At 45.1% G+C, this 19731-nt stretch overlaps 1 long non-coding RNA gene across 1 annotated transcript; it reads left to right on the top strand.

The window, feature by feature from the left end:
- The first annotated feature begins 10460 nt into the window (after nucleotides 1-10460).
- Nucleotides 10461-11209, top strand: LOC127554791 (uncharacterized). Its single transcript, XR_007952068.1, has 2 exons — nucleotides 10461-10551; nucleotides 10951-11209. It is a non-coding gene; the product is annotated as an uncharacterized LOC127554791 (long non-coding RNA).
- Nucleotides 11210-19731: the final 8522 nt, after the last annotated feature.

Raw genomic sequence — 19731 nt, 5'->3', positions numbered from 1 at the left:
GTATTCTATCAGCTACACTCCTTAACTGTCTCATCTGTTTTATCTAAAGTTTGTGAAACTATATTAAATGACTGCATCTCTGTCTTTATTTATGTTTACATGTATTTATGACCTGTTTCTCTCATTACACACACAAAAAGACAAAAAAATAAAAATAAAAACATGGATAGTCCAGCAATACAAATTCCCACATTGACTAGAAATCATGTGTCTTTTTCTTTATTTTAAGGTCATCAATCTCTCTGGCAGAAGTCAAATGTCATTTCATCTTCAGTCTCCTAGATTCATAGCTCTGATAAATTCTTCCAAAAGCTGATTCATCTAGAATATGATTATCATTGTCTAAATTATTCCCCTACTGAAGCAACAAACTGGGAAAACATCTTTACAATTAAAGGTTCTGATAAAGGCCTCATTTCCAAAATATATAGAGAACTGACTCAAATTTATAAAAAAATCAAGCCATTCTCCAATTGATAAATGGTCAAAGGATATGAACAGACAATTTTCAGATGATGAAATTGAAACTATTACCACTCACATGAAAGAGTGTTCCAAATCACTATTGATCAGAGAAATGCAAATTAAGACAACTCTGAGATACCACTACACACCTATCAGATTGGCTAGATGACAGGGAAAAATAATGATGAATGTTGGAGGGGATGCGGGAAAACGGGGACACTGATGCATTGTTGGTGGAGTTGTGAACGAATCCAACCATTCTGGAGAGCAATCTGGAATTATGCCCAAAAAGTTATCAAATTGTGCATACCCTTTGATCCAGCAGTGTTTCTATTGGGCCTATACCCCAAAGAGATACTAAAAAAGGGAAAGGGACCTGTATGTGCCAAAATGTTTGTGGCAGCCCTGTTTGTAGTGGCTAGAAACTGGAAAATGAATGGATGCCCATCAATTGGAGAATGGTTGAGTAAATTGTGGTATATGAATGTTATGGAATATTATTGCTCTGTAAGGAATGACCAGCAGGATGAATACAGAGAGGCCTGGAGAGACTTACATGAACTGATGATAAGTGAAATGAGCAGAACCAGGAGATCATTATACACTTCGACAACGATATTGTATGAGGATGTATTCTGATGGAAGTGGATTTCTATGACAAAGAGACTTAACTGAGTTTCAATTGATAAATGATGGACAGAAGCAGCTACACCCAAAGAAAGAACACTGGGAAACGAATGTGAACTATTTGCATTTTTGATTTTCTTCCCGAGTTATTTTTACCTTCTGAATCCAATTCTCCCTGTGCAGCGGGAGAACTGTTCGGTTCTGCAAATATGTATTGTATCTAGGATATACTGCAACATATTTAACATATATAGGACTGCTTGCCATCTTGTGGGGGGGGGGTGGAGGGAGGGAGGGGAAAAAATAAAACATAAGTGAGTGCAAGGGATAATGTTGTAAAAAATTACCCTGGCATGGATTCTGTCAATATAAAGTTATTATTAAATAAAATAAAATTTAAATTTAAAAAAAATAAATAAATAAAATAAAATAAATTATTCCCCTACTTTTGCTTTCTTCTCTCTGCATCAGTTCATAGTGGTCTTCCTCAATTCCCCTGAAACTGTCCACTTTGTCATTCTTTTTATGGTCCAATAATATCCCATTATATTCAGATACTACAATTTATTTAGTCATTCTCTATTATAAGACTGGACCATATGGCATCTTTTTTTTTTAATTTAATTTTATTTAATAATAACTTTGTATTGACAGAATCCATGCCAGGATAATTTTTACACAACATTATCCCTTGCAATCACTTATGTTTCGTTTTTTCCTCTCCCTCCCTCCTCTCCCCCCCCAAGATGGCAAGCAGTCCTATATATGTTAAATATGTTGCAGTATATCCTAGATACAATACATATTTGCAGAACCGAACAGTTCTCCCGCTGCACAGGGAGAATTGGATTCAGAAGGTAAAAATAACTCGGGAAGAAAATCAAAAATCAAATAGTTCACATTCATTTCCCAGTGTTCCTTCTTTGGGTGTAGCTGTTTCTGTCCATCATTTATCCAATGAAACTCAGTTAAGTCTCTTTGTCAGAGAAATCCGCTTCCATCAGAATACATCCTCATACAATATCGTTGTCGAAGTGTATAATGATCTCCTGGTTCTGCTCATTTCACTTAGCATCAGTTCATGTAAGTCTCGCCAGTCCTCTCTGTATTCATCCTGCTGGTCATTCCTTACAGAGCAATAATATTCCATAACATTCATATACCACAATTTACCCAGCCATTCTCCAATTGATGGGCATCCATTCATTTTCTAGTTTCTAGCCACTACAAACAGGGCTGCTACAAACATTTTGGCACATACAGGTCCCTTTCCCTTCTTTAGTATCTCTTTGGGGTATAAGCCCAATAGAAACACTGCTGGATCAAAGGGTATGGACAGTTTGATAACTTTTTGGGCATAATTCCAGATTGCTCTCCAGAATGGCTGGATTCGTTCACAACTCCACCAACAATGCATCAGTGTCCCAGTTTTCCCGCATCCCCTCCAACATTCATCATTATTTTTTCCTGTCATCTTAGCCAATCTGACAGGTGTGTAGTGATATCTCAGAGTTGTCTTAATTTGCATTTCTCTGATCAATAGTGATTTGGAACACTCTTTCATGTGAGTGGTAATAGTACCATATGGCATCTTAAGAATCCTTCCATGTCTATGCTCTGGGATTTATTCAATTTTATTATATTGTGTTGTGTTGCGTTTTTTCCTCTCCTGCAGGGTAGTGTAGTGAAAATTTTAAAAGGAGGAAGAGGAAGAGAAAGAAGAGAAGGAGGGGGGAGGAAGAAGAGAAGAAGGAGAGGAAGAAGAGGAGGAGAAGGAGGAGGAAGAACAGGAGGAAGAAGAGGAAGAGAAGGAAGAGAAGAGGAAGGGGAAGGAGGGAGAAAAGGAAAAGAAAAGGAAGAAGGAGAGGAGAAGGAGTTAAGAAAGGGGAAGAGGAACAGGAAGGGGAAGAGAGAGAAAAAGAGGGGAGAGGGAAGAGGAGGGGAAATGGGGGGAGGAAAAAGAAAAGGAGAAGGGGAAGAAGGAGAAATAGGAAGAGGAGGAGGAGGAAAAGGAAGAGAGGGAGAAGGGAGAAAAGGGGATGAGGAGGAGGAAGAAGAGAAGAACAAGAACAACAAGAAGAACAAGAAGAAGAAGAAAAAGAAGAAGAGAAGGAAGAGAAGAAGGAGGAGATGATCATAATGATGAAGAAAGAAAAAAAAGAAGATGATGAAGAAGAAAAAGAAGGAGGAGGAAGAAAAGAAAAGAATTTTAGCCTTGGAGGTAAGAGAGATGTAGGTTTGAATCCCAGGTCTCACACTTGCTAGTTGTATGATTTAGGTTGTTTCCTAAATTCTCTAAGTCTCAGTTTCCTCATCTGAAAAACAGAATTAATTATGCTTGCAATACTGATTCACAAAGACATTGTGAGGGAAATATTTTGCCGAGCATTATTTAAATTTCACAGATGGAGACAGCATCCTTGTGGGGACATTGTTGCTTATATTAAAGAGCCACGCCATCTTTCTCAGCACAGCAATTTCCATTTTTAGATGACACGTTATAGGACCACTTTGAATGATGAGTTCATAAGCTAGCATGCCACTGGTAATAACGTTAACGATAGGTAACATTTATTTAGCTCTTCCTATGGGCCAGGCCATGCTAAGCACTTACACACATCTCTCTGGGTCTTCCCAACCAACCTGGGAAGTCTGTGCTTTCCCAGGCAGGAAACGGAGGCAAAGGGAGGCTGTGACTTGCCCAAGGTCACCCAGCTAACACTGTCTCAGCCAAGATCTGCACCACCCGGGGCATCACGTCCCACCTCCTAACAGTAGCTAGCACTTATGCCGTGCCCACTGTGCTGAGCACTCTGCAATGATTATCTCCTGGTCCTCAGAACAACCGTGATCCTTGTGGCTGAATAGAATTTGTCCCAACACTAGGTCCTACACACACTGGCCAGAAATTAAAAGGACAGCTTTTCCTCTCCCTGCTGCCCCAAAAGCACCAGCAGAGAACTTTTGCCAACAGGGTCAAAGAACACCAAAAACACGTTCTCAGGAGTGCCCGATCGTGGAGACTCAGTTCAGACATGTTCATCCTGACTCGGGATGCTCTGCTTGCAGATTCGGGGATGTGCAAATTCTGCAAGAAGAGCCATCTTGAGAGAGTAAATGGCTCCAAATCTATTTGAATAAAGCCCCGGAGCTGTCGTAGCAGTTGGGATAACCTGGCGTCGGTGATCTTGATTTTCCCTATGACAATGAGGCCCCGGAGTTACACCATATTCTTTGGGATACTGCCACGAACACAAGATGGAAGGCAACTCCAGGCGTAGGGTACCAATAATTAGGAAGCAGCTCCTGCACAGTGTTTTCTCACAAAACTCATTTGCAATGAGTTGGTAGTGCTGGAAGCTGGGTGGTGAATATGTAATAGCATTTATGTAGTGTTTAAAGATTGGCAAAGTAGTTTACAAATAATATTTCATTTTATCCATACAACAAACCTGAGAGGTAGCCACCATTATTACTCCCCTGGTTCAAAGGAGGAAACTGAGTCAGATAAAATTTAAATGACTCATCCAGCTAATAAGTGTCTGAGGCTGGACTTGAATACAGCTCTTCCTGGTTGCGAGTCTAGCCTTTTATATCCTTGGTCCCGTGTGTAACACGGTTCCCTCAGATTCCCCATAAAAGCCTCTTAGCAATAGGTCAGTTTGCATCACTAGGAATTGGTGTCAAGAGCATTCATTCCATTTGAACAGTCTGATTATAGGAAACTATCAACTGTTTTACTAGGGTGTAATTCAAGGACCAGGGAGCTTATGAGGGAACCCTCTGCCATTCCAGCTGGATCCAACCACTGCATCAATTCATTTGAAAAATAGAAATGTACTTCTTACTTCAAGGAAAAGAAATAACATGAGTCTGAAGAATCTAATCAAAAGAGAAAGGGCTAGAAAATCTAATCTACATGGGGGTGGAACACTGAAAGGTTCCTGAAGCTGGGATATGTTTAAGAGTAGGGGATTCTGGTATGACATCCTAAGATATTCACTCTCCCCTGCAGCACAAATTTAGCATTTATTAAAAGCAGAGTTCAGGGATTCTGATAGCAAACTCAGGGAGAGAAGGAATCCAAACCCTGCGGGAAACGGAGGATCAGATGATAGGGGGATGGGTAGCACTTTTTCTATCACCCCTTAGAGGGTGTCATCACTTTTAATAGATATTGGTGGATTAAGAAGCTTTCCTTGATAGGCCTCAATCCTGCTGACAGCCCTCCTCCCAGTGAATCCCATATCACCCCAGGGTCCCAGAGGTCTCTTTTACCCAGAGACTAGGGGCTCAGCCAAGCAGGAGGGAAGGGAATAAAATGAGGCTGACTATAAATAAAACCTAGAGAGGAGACCAGGATAGCAGCACCTCAGAGGGCCTGGTATTCAGGAAGGATTCAAGGGACTCGGAGACCACTGCCTGGATCGGTGCCCAGCAAGGATGCCCAGGAAGGTGTCCAATCATCCCAGCTAAGGGACGCAACATTATAATGTTCTCTAGGAGGAAAAGGTGGTTTTTAAAATGCAGCCACATTTTAGAAACTCAGGGGGGAGGTTTACTATTGTAGGGAACAAAGGAAGAAGGGAGGGATGTGAGCCTGTTAAAAACTCCAACACTGGGAAATCTAAGAAAGGAAAAAATATCTAAGGAGGAAAAAAAGGGGGAAGAGGAAAAATCAAGTGAGGAGGTAAGGGTCTAAGGTAAGAGTGTGAAGCAAGATCAAGACCTGAGATGTCCTAGTGGGGTTATGTAGAAAGGGGAGGTAGAGCTCTTGTCAGGGACCTGTCACTGGAAGGACATAATAATACCTGAGAAAGGAGCACTGTGTTTGCCTTCAAGAATAGAAATCTAAGCCTGTTGTTTGGACACTTCATTTAATTTATAGTGGGGCTTAATTTTTCTGTTTCTAAAATGGAGCTGGACCAAATAATATCCAAGGTTCCTTCCAGCTTAAAGTGTACTCCTTCCCTCCCCTTCTCTATAACCATATATATCTACCATCATGTAACTTCCAAGGAAAACTGAAAGAGGTCACACAAATTAGAGGCAAGGATTAATTTGTGTGACCTCTTTCAGTGTCCCACAAGTCAAGTTCAAGGAGTTATTATGGACCAAAAACCATAGAACTGTGGGAGAAAAATGTCAAACACCTCAATCCATTTCAGAGGAGACAATTGGTGATGTAGTAGATCAAAAGTTGAACATGGAAACTAGGCATTGACCCACACTTAACACCATACACCAAGATAAGGTCAAAATGGGTCCATGACCTAGGCATATAGAATGAGTTTATAAATAAATTGGAAGAGCATAGGATTGTTTACCTCGCAGACCTGTGGAAGAGGGAGGAATTTAAGACCAAAGAAGAACTAGAGATCATTATTGACCACAACATAGAAAATTTTGATTATATCAAATTGAAAAGTTTTTGTACAAACAAAACAAATGCAGACAAGATTAGAAGGGAAACAATAAACTGAGAAAACATTTTTACAGTCAAAGGTTCTGATAAAGGCCTCATTTCCAAAATATATAGAGAATTGACTCTAATTTATAAGAAATCAAACCATTCTCCAATTGATAAATGGTCAAAGGATATGAACAGACAATTCTCAGATGAAGAAATTGAAACTATTTATAGACATATGAAACTATGCTCCAAATCATTATTAATCAGAGAAATGCAAATTAAGACAACTCTGAGATACCACTACACACCTGTCAGATTGGCTAGAATGACAGGAAAAGATAATGCGGAATGTTGGAGGGGATGTGGGAAAATAGGGACACTGATACATTGTTGGTGGAATTGTGAACATATCCAACCATTCTGGAGAGCAATTTGGAACAACGCTCAAAAAGTTATCAAATGTGCATACTCTTTGATCCAGCAGTGTTTCTACTGGGCTTATATCCCAAAGAGATACTAAAGGGACCTGTATGTGCCAAAATGTTTGTGGCAGCCCTGTTTGTAGTGGCTAGAAACTGGAAAATGAATGGATGCCCATCAATTGGAGAATGGCTGGGTAAACTGTGGTAGATGAATGTTATGGAATATTATTGTTCTGTAAGAAATGACCAGCAGGATGAATACAGAGAGGACTGGCGAGACCTACATGAACTGATGCTAAGTGAGATGAGCAGCACCAGGAGATCATTATATACCTCAACAACAATACTGTTTGAGGATGTATTCTGATGGAAGTGGATCTCTTTGATAAAGAGAGCCTTAATTGATCAAAGATGGGCAGAAGCAGCTACACCCAGAGAAAGAACACTGGGAAATGAATATAAACTGCTTGCATTTTTGTTTTTCTTCCCGGGTTATTTATACCTTCTGAATTCAATTCTCCCTGTGCAACAAGAAAACTGTTCAGCTCTGCACACATATATTGTATCCAGGATATACTGTAACCTATTCAACATGTAAAGGACTGCTTGCCATCTGGGGGAAGGGGTGGAGGGAGGGAGGGGAAAAATCGGAACAGAAATGAATGCAAGGGATAATGCTGTAAAAAATTACCCTGGCATGCGTTCTATCAATAAAAAGATATTTTTTAAAAAGTTGAACATGATTGTGAGTTAAAATCCCTTTTTGGACTATCTGAATTTAGTCAGCCTTGGTTTTTTCATCTGTAAAATGAAGGTAATGGAAAAAATGATGTCCTTTCGTCTTTCAATCTGGAATCCTTTGATCCAAAGTATTGAACAGAATAATCTAGAGGAGAGACTTTGTAGAACCTCAGCATTAGAAGGACATGAGAGATTTAATCATACCTGAATAGGAATTCCTTCTAGAGCATCCCTGGCAAAGGGGACATGCAGCCTTTACCTGAAGACATTCAGTGATGGGGGATTCTGAAGGACTCTAATTAAAAATCAAGTTGCATAATATTCTGCCTCACAACTTTCTCATATACTATTCCAAAAAATCCAGGAGGAGCAAGGGGAAGGGCATATCATCCCCAAGTCACCTCCTGAGGAAGGGACCAAGAAAGCAATGACAATCCAAATCAAACTTACTACAGTTACCTGAATAACCAACTGTTATGGAGATGAGGAGGTAACTGATGCTGGGAGGTGGGGCAACGAGAATAAGAATAGGGAAACCAGTCAGGAGAGACAGACTAGAAGATAGCCATCAACTAGTTAGTCAGTAAGTATTTATTACCTGTTCATTATATATGACAGTGCGATAGCCTGCCAGGCCTAAAGTCAGAAAGATTCATCTTTCAGAGTTCAAATCCAATCTCAGACATTTATTTGCTGTGTGAGCCTGGGGAAGTCACTTACCCTTATTTGCCTCAGTTTCCCTTCCTATAAATTGAACTGGAGAAGAAAATTGCAAGCTTCTCCAGTATCTTTGCCAAGAAAACCCCAAAATAGGGTTGCAAAGAGCCAAATTTGACTGAAATGACTCAACAACAATTATGTACCAAGCATTGAGCTAAGTGCTGGGGATACAAGAAAAAAACAAAAACACAATTCCTGTCTTCTAAGAACTCACTTTTTAATAGTGGAGGCAATATGTAAATTATCATGTATACATTATTCAGTGTAAAGGGAAGGATAATCTCTGAGGTAAGGCATTAGCAGTTGGCATAGAGAGAATTTTGGGAATGGGACAGTGCCATTACAAAGTCAGGGAGTCCAGATAGGGAGTGCATGTTCTAGGAACAGCAATAAGGCCAGCATTACAAGATCAGGATCATAGAGTACCTAGAGAGCAGAAAAAGATTTAGGAAAGGAGAAGCAATGGATGTTTGGAAGAGGAAAAGAGAGAGAACAAGCTAAAGAAAAGGAAGAAATCAGAGATGAGGGAGATAAGGAAGGAGAGAAGAAATGTAGGTGAGGGAAAGAAACCATTAGCTTAACAAGTGAAAAAGAATGCTAGGGCTTTTCCTAATGCTCCCTGCTGTAAGGATAAAACTGAGTAGCCAGGAGAATGGATTGGGAGATTTGTCAGCTGACTGTCACACCCTTGCTCATAACCAAGTACCCAGCTCCCTTCCTCCCTCCCTATCTTGGAGACAAAGGGTTTCCTTCCAGGCTTTTCCAAGCCTCCATAAGATTCAGCTAACCTAAGGGTTTTAGGAATTTTTACCTCTTTGACCCTCCTCTTCTTCCCCATCTTCTTCTTCCCCCTCCTCCCATTTTCATTCTTGTTCCAACTTCATCCACTTGGCACAGTCACAGGTCAAAACCCAGAGTTGTGAGTGTTAACTCTTGCTGGGTCTCTTAAGAGCTAGTTCTAATTCCAAGTTACAGTGTCTTTATCTACAAACCTCCTGCAAGCACTGTGAAAAATAGCAAAAGAGATTAGAGCAGTTGTAAAGCGCCTTATAATAATAGGGAACATCTGATTCCTAACCCTCTTCTAGAATGGAGTTTCTCAAAATTCCTTTAAGGAAAGAGCTTTTTCTTCAGGGTCTCTCTGTCCTCTCATGTGATTTCCAAGTTATTACTTCCTTGCCCTTGCTATGCAATGCTCCTGATCATTATTAAATTCCACACCAGAAGAGGGTGTAATGCAGTGGTGAGACAGAGCCTTATCCATCCTAGAGATAAGTGGGTTTATGCTGATCCCCCATTTGAGCAATCCATTCAAAGGCCTACAACAGAGGCATGGAATTAGAAACAGAGGTGTTATTGTTGAGAAAGATAAATCATTTCATCAGGTAGAATCTAGGTGATTTTTAAGGACCATTGAATATGTATGAGATAGATAAAGGGACAGAGAGAGAGAGAGACAGAGAGACAGAGAGAGACAGAGACAGAGAGAGAGAGAGAGAGAGAGAGAGAGAGAGAGAGAGAGAGAGAGAGAGAGAGAAGAGAGCAAGCAGAGAAAAACAGAAGTGATGGATGGAGACAAAGAAAGAATGGAAAGGACCTAAGGAATAGTGGCAGAAAACATATCTTGATAGATAGAAGGAAAAAAAAAAACAAAGAAGCAGAAAAAGAAGAATGGAAAGGAAGGGTGAGAGGGTTGGGTAAAGCATTCAGAAAAAGAATAAAGAGGCTGAGAGGAGCTGAGACAAAACAGCCAGTGGAGCAGGCAGATGGATAAACAGAGAGAGAAGGAGGGATACAGAGGGGCAGGCACATGGAGAGGCCCTGGCAGCAGAGCCCTGTGGATTTCTGTGGGGAGCAGATGCTTATATGGGAACAGCAAATGATGGTCCCAGCACGGCCCAGAAGCTCCCAGAGCCACGAACATTTCCTTGACTCGGAGCCCAGTGCAACTTTGTCCCCATCCGGACTGAGCCCAAAAGAGCAATTGCTCCCCTGGTCCTGGGAACACAGGATTAAGATGGCAGCTCCAGATGCTTTAAGGAGTTCCTCATCTTTTACTCTCCCCAGTGGCTCCTCCTTCATCTTGACTCATGTCCTCATCCTTGGAAAGAGAGTTATTCTGTCAGCTTTCGAGTCATACCTCCGAGGGGCCGCACTGGAGAGGTGAGTCTGAGTCACTGCCATGGGCGTACTTTGAGATCCTTTGGGGGAGAAGCTGAGGGGAAGAGAGGGACGGAAAGGGGGAGTGGGAGTGACTCAAGCGACATATTACCAAGGGCTGAAACATTCCACAAATTGGCATGGGGAAGGAACAACCAATTGTGTCATTTTTCATCCTCCCGTCCCTGGCGCCCGGCAGAGCTGAACTGAAAAGGGGGTGCAGGGCTGACTCAGTGCCTGTTCTTGCGATGCTCTTTAGCCCCATCACTCATTTACTGCCAGTCTCATCATTAGTCATTCCCTTCTCCCTTAACTTAGCCCCTTCTAGCTCCCGCCCCTACCCCCGGCTCCTAGTCATTTCTTCCCTTGTCACGACTACCCTTTTTCTCTCTGCCTGCCCAGGGCTGCTGGACCAGAGGGACAGGACCGTCTCCTACCTGCTCTCCCTCACCCATCCACTGCAGCTGAGAGCATCCTCCCTCCACCAGGCTCCACTGGGGAGGAATTTTCCCTGGAAGGGAGGAGGATCAGGGAGAGCCTAGGGGGATGCTGAATGGGGACTCCAGGCCAGGAGTGGATGAAGATGCGTCACCCAGAATTCAGTGCTTCCCTCAGGATCTGGAATTTTTCTCTACTCTAAAACAAATTCTGCTCCATCCCAGCCTTGACCCCTTGGCTGATGTTTGTTAGCTCGAGAAACTGAAGTTAAGTCCCACAGCAGGGCTCAGGGGACAGTCCCACTGGTTGGGGAAATTCCCACCAAACCAGAGGAAGTCTCTGTGTGGCTCAGAGCCAAGAAGGAAAGAACCAAGAGACAGAGCGAGGGAAGAACCTGGGGGGCGGAGGGGGGTATGCAGTGTAAGGGTGGAGGGTGGAGGCACAGGCTAAGTGAAAGACAGGTACAGAGGGAGACAGATGGACCAAGATGCAAACATAAGTTAAGTAGGAAGAGACGGATAAACAGCAGACACAAAGCAACCAGCCAAGCATATGCTCCCACAAGCAGGCGAGATGGGCAACTAGTCAGGACAGACAAGAGAGAGGGTAAGGAGCTGAGAGAAGTTCCTTTTGTTATGGTTTAGACTCCAACGGCTGGAACTGTCGTGACAATGGAACGATCCCTCCAATAATCTGGGAGGCCCAAAGCTGAGATACAGCTTACTGATGAGAAGGGGCGGGGGGGGAGGGAAAGAGGAGCAAGGTGGTCTGGGTAAGCCGCCATGGGGGCCCCTCCACGGGGGTCCCCTTCTCAGCATCAATCCCCCCACCCCCAACTGCAGGGCTCGGCCGGGGCCCCTTCCTCCCGAGGAGAATCACTGGGCTGGGGAGAGGGGGAAAGGGGACGAAGGAAGAAGAGACGGCCAAAAGCCTTGTCCTCATACCAGAAAAGAAAGGAGGGAGAAACCGGGGACCCTGAGAAGTCCTTGAGTCCTGCAGAGGTCTGTTTCCTGGCTAATTACACCAATCGCAGCTGGAGCCCTCTGTCAGGATGATGTCATCCCTCCGAGCTGGGAGGGGGAGTAAGAGGAGGGAGGGACCTCAGTCTTTGCAGGCTCCTACTCCAGACCTCGCTCTCAGCTTCTTCATCTAAGTAGCCAGCTTTCTTCTGCTATCCTCCCCCAGCCCCGGCACCAGCCTTTAATCCAAGATGCTTGCAGAGCCAGGAATATATATATAGGTTCATAGAACTGGAGCTAGAAAGAGCCCTGGAAGCCGTGCAATCCAAACCCCTCATTCTGCGAGGGCAGGAACCTGAGACTGAATTGTCCACCTCCCCTATGTCATCAGCATCCAAAGCAGAACTTGAACCCGGGCCTCTGACTCTGGAGCTGCTGCTCCTTCCACCGGGCCACACTGTCTCCCACTTTGGGGTCCCGAATTGGGGTGGTCCAATGGCTAGAGTACCAGGCCTAGAGTCAGGAAATCCATCTTGGGGAGTCCAAATCTGGCCTCGGACGCTTATACCCTGGGCAAGTCACTTAAGCCTCTGTTTCCTCATCTGTAAAATGTGCTGGAGAAGGAAATGGCAAACCCCTCCAGCTCAGTATCTTTGCCAAGAAAACCCCAGGAGGAGTTACAAAGGGTCAAATACTACTGAAAGGACTGAATTGGAATGGGGAGCCAATAGGATTAAAAGGGGTTTAGGTATAAGGTAGACCTATAGGGACTAAGACTGCCATGGATATTTTTACTTAATGAAAAAGGGACCTGAAATCTCAAAAGTCCCCAGGCAGCCCTCCAAAGCCTGATGTCCAACAGCCTCAGTGAGATTATAAACAAGCTTGTATAAAGTATAAACTCCAGGAGCATCTGTGGGGGAAGCACTGTGCTAAACACTGGGGTACCAAAACAACCAAACAAAACACCCCCAGCCTCAAGAAGCTTACATTCCAATGGGGGGAACATAAACAGCTAGGTACATACAAAATAGATGATGGTTCTCCAAAAGGGGCCTGGAAAGGTCCCCTACAGAAAGCGAATTTTAAGCAAAGTCTTAAAGGAAGCCTGTTGGAGAATGAGGGGAAGAGAGCAGAGCATTCCAGTCATGTGGCCATCCAGTGCAAAGGTATGGTGATGGGGAGGGAGACAGATATAAATATATAGATATATATGTAACTATAAGTAGGCCAAAGTAAGTGGATTATAAAGTTCCTGGAGAGAAGTAAGGTGAGGCTGGAGAGGTAGGCAGGAGCCAGATCGTAAAGAGCTTTAAATGCCAAACCAAGGAATTTATATTTGTTCCTGGAGGTAATAGGGAGCCACTTGAGCTCACTGAGGGATGATGGAGGTAACATGATAAGAGCTTAGAAAAGTCATTTGGCCAGGTTATCAACAGATAGATTAAAGTGGGAAGAGATATGAGATAGGAAAACTATTTTAAAAGCTTGTACAATAATCTGTGAGAAATATTGAGGGTCTAAACTACAATGGTATGAGTGGAAAGGAGGGGATATAAAGATAGAAATGACAAGATTTGTCAAGAGATTAGATATTTGCAGTGAATGTGAGTACTATAGAATATCCTCTATAGTAAAGGAAAATTTTAGAAGGAATAGGTTTTCAGGGGAAAAGATAAATTCTGTTTTAGACATATTGAGTTCAAGATGTCCAAGAGGAAACTGGAGAGGTCTGTCTAAAACTCAACAAAAAAACTAGGACTGCATATGTAGATCCGGGAATCATCTGTATAGAGATGATAAGTGAACCAATGGGAGTTAATGAAACCATCAAGGTGAGATGGTACAGAATGAAAAGAGAAAAGTGCCCAAAGATAGAACGTTTGCCTTGCTGTGTGACAGCCCAGCTGAAATTAAATAACATAAATTTGTGGTAGGACCAGCCAGCTGTTTAGTCATTTTCTCCAGCACTTTCTAGCAGCATGAGAATAAGCTTAAGAGAAGCAGATCCTGAGAACAATCCAGGAATGGAATGTGACAAGGTATGAAGGACAAGGATGGAGGAATGAAATGGAGGATAAAGGATGGAGAGGTAATTTGTTTAAAAGGCACAGATATAGGGGAGGTGAGTGTAGCCACCGAAGGGGCGCAGGAAATGGGGGTCATTGAGGATGAAGAATAGGATTAGGGTCATAAGGTACAGAGAAAGATGGAATGATGCAAGATTACCATCAGATAAAGGAATTTTGGAGTTCATTAATATGGAAGTGGAGCATTCATGAAAGATGACAAGGTCAAAAGACATCACTGTGAAGCTAAAGTGGAATAAAAGAATAGGTTATGGGAAAGTGATTAGATTGAGGACAGGGAAGCTACAGTGCTTGAGAAGGTATCAATATGCAAGTCCAAGTCCCTTACTAGGAGGGTAGGTGATGGGGAAGAAAGACAGACTGTGAACCTGGCACTGAACTCATTGAGCTAGGAATGAGAATATCCTAGAGGTCTATAGATTAAAAACCAGCAGAATCTGGATTGGATAATAAACTTGGATTATGTGAACACTAAAGGAAAGACTGTTTAGTGTAGGTGGTAGAGGGAGGCTCTGGAAGTGGCAAAGGGGAGCAAGGAATATTCCGACTTCCCCTACCTCAGTGAATCAGGGGATCAAAGAAAAAGAGGCCATAGAAAGGGGGATGCGAAGATGGGTATCATCAAAAGGGAAACTGTGTCAAGGAGAGACAGAAGATGCAAGGAGAAAGAAAGAGTTCTAACCCTGCCCTTGTCACATGTCCAAAAACACACCCCAATTTTGGGCAAAGGATTAGGTGTCCCTCGGTACATTCTTCCCAAACCAGCACAGCCAGGAAAAGGAGCAGAAAGAGGTGGATACCCTTCTAGTTGGTATTGAGAGGATTCAGGCTTCCGTTTAAATCTGAGGTTTTGCACAAGCCAGCTTTCCCCCCGGCAAGTTCTTTTTGCCTCTCCACCACTCCTGCTGGACATAAGCCTGCTCCATGCTGGCTGCTGGATGACTTCCAAAGCTGGCATAGGGACAGGCATCTGCTTCTTACCTCCTACCTCCCAGCACTGCCCTAACTGGGACCACCAGCTGGGGGTGGGAGCATTGAGCACGACTCACCCTGGGCACGGGCTGAGGATCCCCACTGCAGACCAAGGTGGCTCTGAGGATTGCTCAGGGCAACTCCCGTCCTTGCCCTACGGTGAGGGAGCCAGCTGGGTCTGTGATAGCCCCAAGCTTCAAGTCTCTTGTCATCTCCTTGGCCTAGCCCCTGATGCCCAGGAGCATAAGGGAGCTTTTCTCAGGTAGAACCCCGCAAATCAGGGTACCAGGGCAATGTGCGCCAGGCGTCCAGGGCAGATGCTGCTTATTTGCTCTCCCGGCTCAGTGCCAGGGCCTTCTCAATCCCTGCTAAGCAGTTGGCTCTGTAACCTAAGCATCTTGGGGTGGTTGGCAGGAAGCACACAGAGCCTTGGAATCAGACTTCTCTGCTTAGTCAATGAGCCCTGGACCAGATGCCAGTCTTCACTGAGGCAGCACGGAAGCTTGTTGGAGCCTTAGGAATTGCTGCTTCGTATATGTTCCTTTCTAGCTTTTCACGTGCCCACAACAGAGCCACAAGTAGGGGGATGAGACTGACATGTAGGAAGAGACTTCCTCGTTCCTCTCATTACATTGCCACACTACCCCCAATGATCTCTAGGACCCCTTCCATCCCTACTGCCTTGCCTCTTCCCAGAGGCTGATTCAGGAAAGGGGGGGTTGTAGCATAAAGGACTGTCAGCTGTCCTTTCCAGGTCCTAGAGCCCCACTTTCACCCAGCCCACACTATTATGTCCTTTCCCACCCCACCCCAAAAATAAATTTGTCCCAGCTATGAGAATTTCTAGTGACTTCTCTGGCCCCTAATAATTTTCCTTATATCTTGAATTTATATATTGCCTTAATAACATGGGGTGTTCTTTCTGAGAGATCTGAATGTGGGAGGCAATGTGAGAAAATCACTGGAGCAGGAATCAAGGGACTTGTTTTGCTAGTTCCACTCCGGACACTGGGGCACTTTGGGCAAGTCGGTTTACCACTTTGTGCCTCAGTTGTACCATCTGTAAAATAGGGATAATTTCTGTCTTGTCTACCTTACAAATTTAGGAGAATCAATTAAATCATTTACAATGAAGAGCTTTGAAAAAGATTATTGCATTATATAAGATTAGACAGATAGGAGGGTCTCAGCACACAGTAAGCGTTTAATAAATGCTCAAATCAAGGAATGAAAGACTAAGGAGCTTAGGCCTGACCCAGCTTCAGGGGTAAAACCCCTGGAAAAGGATATTTTCTGGAGACACAGCCCGGGGTTAGTGAGCAGCAGAGCCCACCACTGTGTCTGGGCGCCCCGAATAAGGCGCGAGACAGAAGTGCCGGGCTATCCGGGAGAGGGGCCCGGGTACAAGGCCGGCCTCCTAGGATGCCTTTAGGAGGTGCTGGCGGAGTGTATCTGGGAGGGCAGGTCACGCGTGTGTATCCCCACGGGGCTGTTTGTGAGGACAAATGCCCTGAGACGGATAAACACGAAGGATTTAGGAGCATATATGAGGCAAAGGGTCCCAGAACTACGTGGAATGGGGGGTGGAGAGGTGGGGGGAGGAATCTAAATGACAATGCGTCCCCCTGGGCCCGCAGCAACTTTCTGAAGGCCCTCCTACGCTGAGCAGGAGACCCCCACTCCATGGAAGGAGTCCATCGCCCTCCCCAGCCGAGCCCGCTAGCCTGTGTGATCTCGTGACCCGTTCCTCCCGTCACAGCCTTCCCACCTCCAAGCCCCAATCCGGCGAGGACTCCGGAGATGGCTCCGTTTTGAGCTGCTCAATTACAGCTAATAACATTCAAATTCCAGCCTGGAGGGGCTCGCTCGGGAGGCCGGGCTGGAGAGAAATCAGAAAAGGCGGAGTGGATTCCGGCGGGCGGATACGGAGTCAGCAAAGCCTTTGTTTCTGAAGGGGACCGCGGCATCCCAGAGCGCTATCCGGGCCTGGGGCCGAACTGGGCAAGGGGGCCGGAGTCACGGAAGTCCAACGGCCGGGCGAAGGGGAGGATGGCGGGAGATGGCCCAAAGGGGGCACGTGGCCGGGGGCTGATGTCCGAGTCTGAGGTACCCAATGAGCACAGGGCCTCCAAGAGCGCCCAGTCCCCGCAGCTCTTTACGGAGGAGGAAGCTGGGGTCCGGGAGGTTAGGGCTCTGTCTCAAAGTCACCCCAGTGAGAAGCGCCGGACCCAAAGTCAGACTCAGTCCGCTGACTCCAGAGCCCACATCTCTCCGTCCCGACCTCCCCCACCCCCGGCCCGCTTCCCCCGGCAGTCCGGGGGCCAGAATCAGCCCTTGGCTGGGCATTAAATCTGCAGGCTGTTACAAGCCCTCTGCCTCGGGGATTCAAATAGAGGAAGGGTGAGACCTGAGCCTACATCACCTTCATCTTACTGCTCGCCTTCCCAAGCAAGTAACTGCTGTCAAATACTTACAAAGGGCCACCGGATAGAGCGCTGGGCGGGAACCAGAAGGCTGGGAGTTCAACTTGCGCCTCAGACACTGACTAATTGTGGGCCCTGAGCACCAAGTGCCTCCGCAAAGGGGATGAGGAACCCTTTCAAACAGCCTCAGAAGGCCCTCGGTGCAGTGACTGAACGAGGAGCAGGCAGGCCTTCCGCGGTAGTCTGCAGGTGTGGGTGCTGGGCTCCGCTGACCCTCTCCGAGGCAACTTACAATTTATAAGGCCTCTCCTCAATCAGAGCACCAAGTCCCTCCGCTTCGGGTGATGGAAAGGATGCTGAGCAGGCCCAGGAATGGGCATGGAGGCAGCCGTGGGGATGGAGGAAGCCATGGGTTGGGGGCTGCACACAGGCCTGCCACCTCTTTGTGAACACTCGGGGAAGGATAATCCACCGAGGCGACTTCCTTTAAGGAGCTGGCTCCCCACATCACCCAGATTTTCTAGAGACTCAACACGCTCACACTCTTCCCCTCTAGGGCAGGACTCCTCCCTAAGACCAATGGACATTCCATACAAATCATGGATTTATCCAAGTTCCTCATTTCATACATGAAACTGAACTCCTGACAGGTAAATATTTGCCCACCATCATATAGTTTGCTGATAGCAGAAGTGAGAACCAGGACCAATTCCGGCTTTTGCCCAGCTGACTTTGGGAAGGCCTGTACTTTTTATTCTTTTCTAGAATGGGAAGGAAATGGACAATGGGAGTTAGAATAGCCTGACCTCCTAGAAAGGACATAGGGGAATTGGTCCAGCTTGCTTTGGGAAGTGTTCAAGCCCTGGAAATCCAACAGTGAAAATGTCACTGAATAATTCAATAGCAAAAGCTCTGTAGAGCCCACCTTCTCTGAGAACACTGAGATGACCCCTCCTGCCAATTCATCAGCAAGTACTTATTAAATGCCTACTGTGGATCCTGCTCTGTGCTAGGTGCTGAGGCTACACAGATTAAAATGAAACAGCTGATCCGTTGTCAAGGAGGGAAAAGACAATCTGTTCATATATAAGTATATGAAAAAATGTATACAAAGTAAATACCAAAAGGTCACATCAACAGCTGGGCCTGAAGAAAGGAAGGGAGGGGCTGAAGGGAGGGGGGAGAGAGAGAGAGAGAGAGAGAGAGAGAGAGAGAGAGAGAGAGAGAGAGAGAAAGAGAAAGAGAGAGAGACAGAGACAGACAGAGACAGAGACAGAGACAGACAGAGACAGAGAGACAGAGACAGAGACAGAGACAGAGACAGACAGACTCAGAGAGAGAAAGACAGAGACAGACAGACACAGAGAGAGACAGAGACAGAGAGAGAGAGACAGAGAGAGACAGAGACAGAGAGGCAGAGAAAAGAGAGAGTCAGAGACAGAGAGGCACAGAAGAGACAGAGAGACAAAGGAGAGAGAGACAGACAGACAGACAGACAGAGAGACAGAGACAGAGACACAGAGACAGAGACAGAGAGGAGAGACAGAGAGAGAGAGAGACAGAGAGGCAGAGAAAGGAGAGAGTCAGAGACAGAGAGGCACAGAAGAGACAGAGAGACAAAGGAGAGAGAGACAGACAGACAGACAGACAGAGAGACAGAGAGAAGCACAGACAGAGAAACAGAGAAACAGAGACAGAGAGAGAGAGAGAGACAGAGAGGAGATGCAGAGACAGAGAAAGAGCCAGAACCAGAAAGACAGAGGTAGGAAGGAAGAAAAGAGACAGAGAGACAGGGAGAGAGAGAGATGGAAGAAGAGAGGGAGAGAGGGGAAGGGGATAAAGGGAAGGAGGGGGAAGGGAAGAGAGAAAGAGGGACAGAGAGAGGAAAAGAGAGAGATAGATGGGAAGAGGGAAGGGGAGAGAGAAGAGTCAGAGACAGAGGGAGGAACGGAGGAGGGAGGGGGAGGGATAGACACAGAGAAAAGAAAGAAGAGAGGGAGAGAGGAGAGAGAGAAGAAGGGCGGAAGAAAGGGAAGGAGGGACAAAGAGGAAGAGAAATCAAGAAAGGCTTCATGTGATTCTTAAACTTTGTTTTGAAGGAAACAGGATTCTAAGGGGCCAAGATAAGGAAGAAGTGCATTCCAGACATAGAAACAGCTAGTACAAAGATATGCAGACCATAAGAGAAAAAAGGGAGGTGATGTAATTTTTTAAAACCACCAGATTCGGAAATATAAGATATCAGACCTAAGACGTAATCCTCCCTCTGCTATTTATCACTTGTGTTATATTGGGCAAGCC

This window comes from Antechinus flavipes, chromosome 3 (assembly GCF_016432865.1).
Source record: "Antechinus flavipes isolate AdamAnt ecotype Samford, QLD, Australia chromosome 3, AdamAnt_v2, whole genome shotgun sequence".
Classification (NCBI taxonomy): domain Eukaryota; kingdom Metazoa; phylum Chordata; class Mammalia; order Dasyuromorphia; family Dasyuridae; genus Antechinus; species Antechinus flavipes.
Note: the sequence above shows the minus strand (reverse complement) of the source record. Positions and strands in the feature narration are given on the sequence as shown.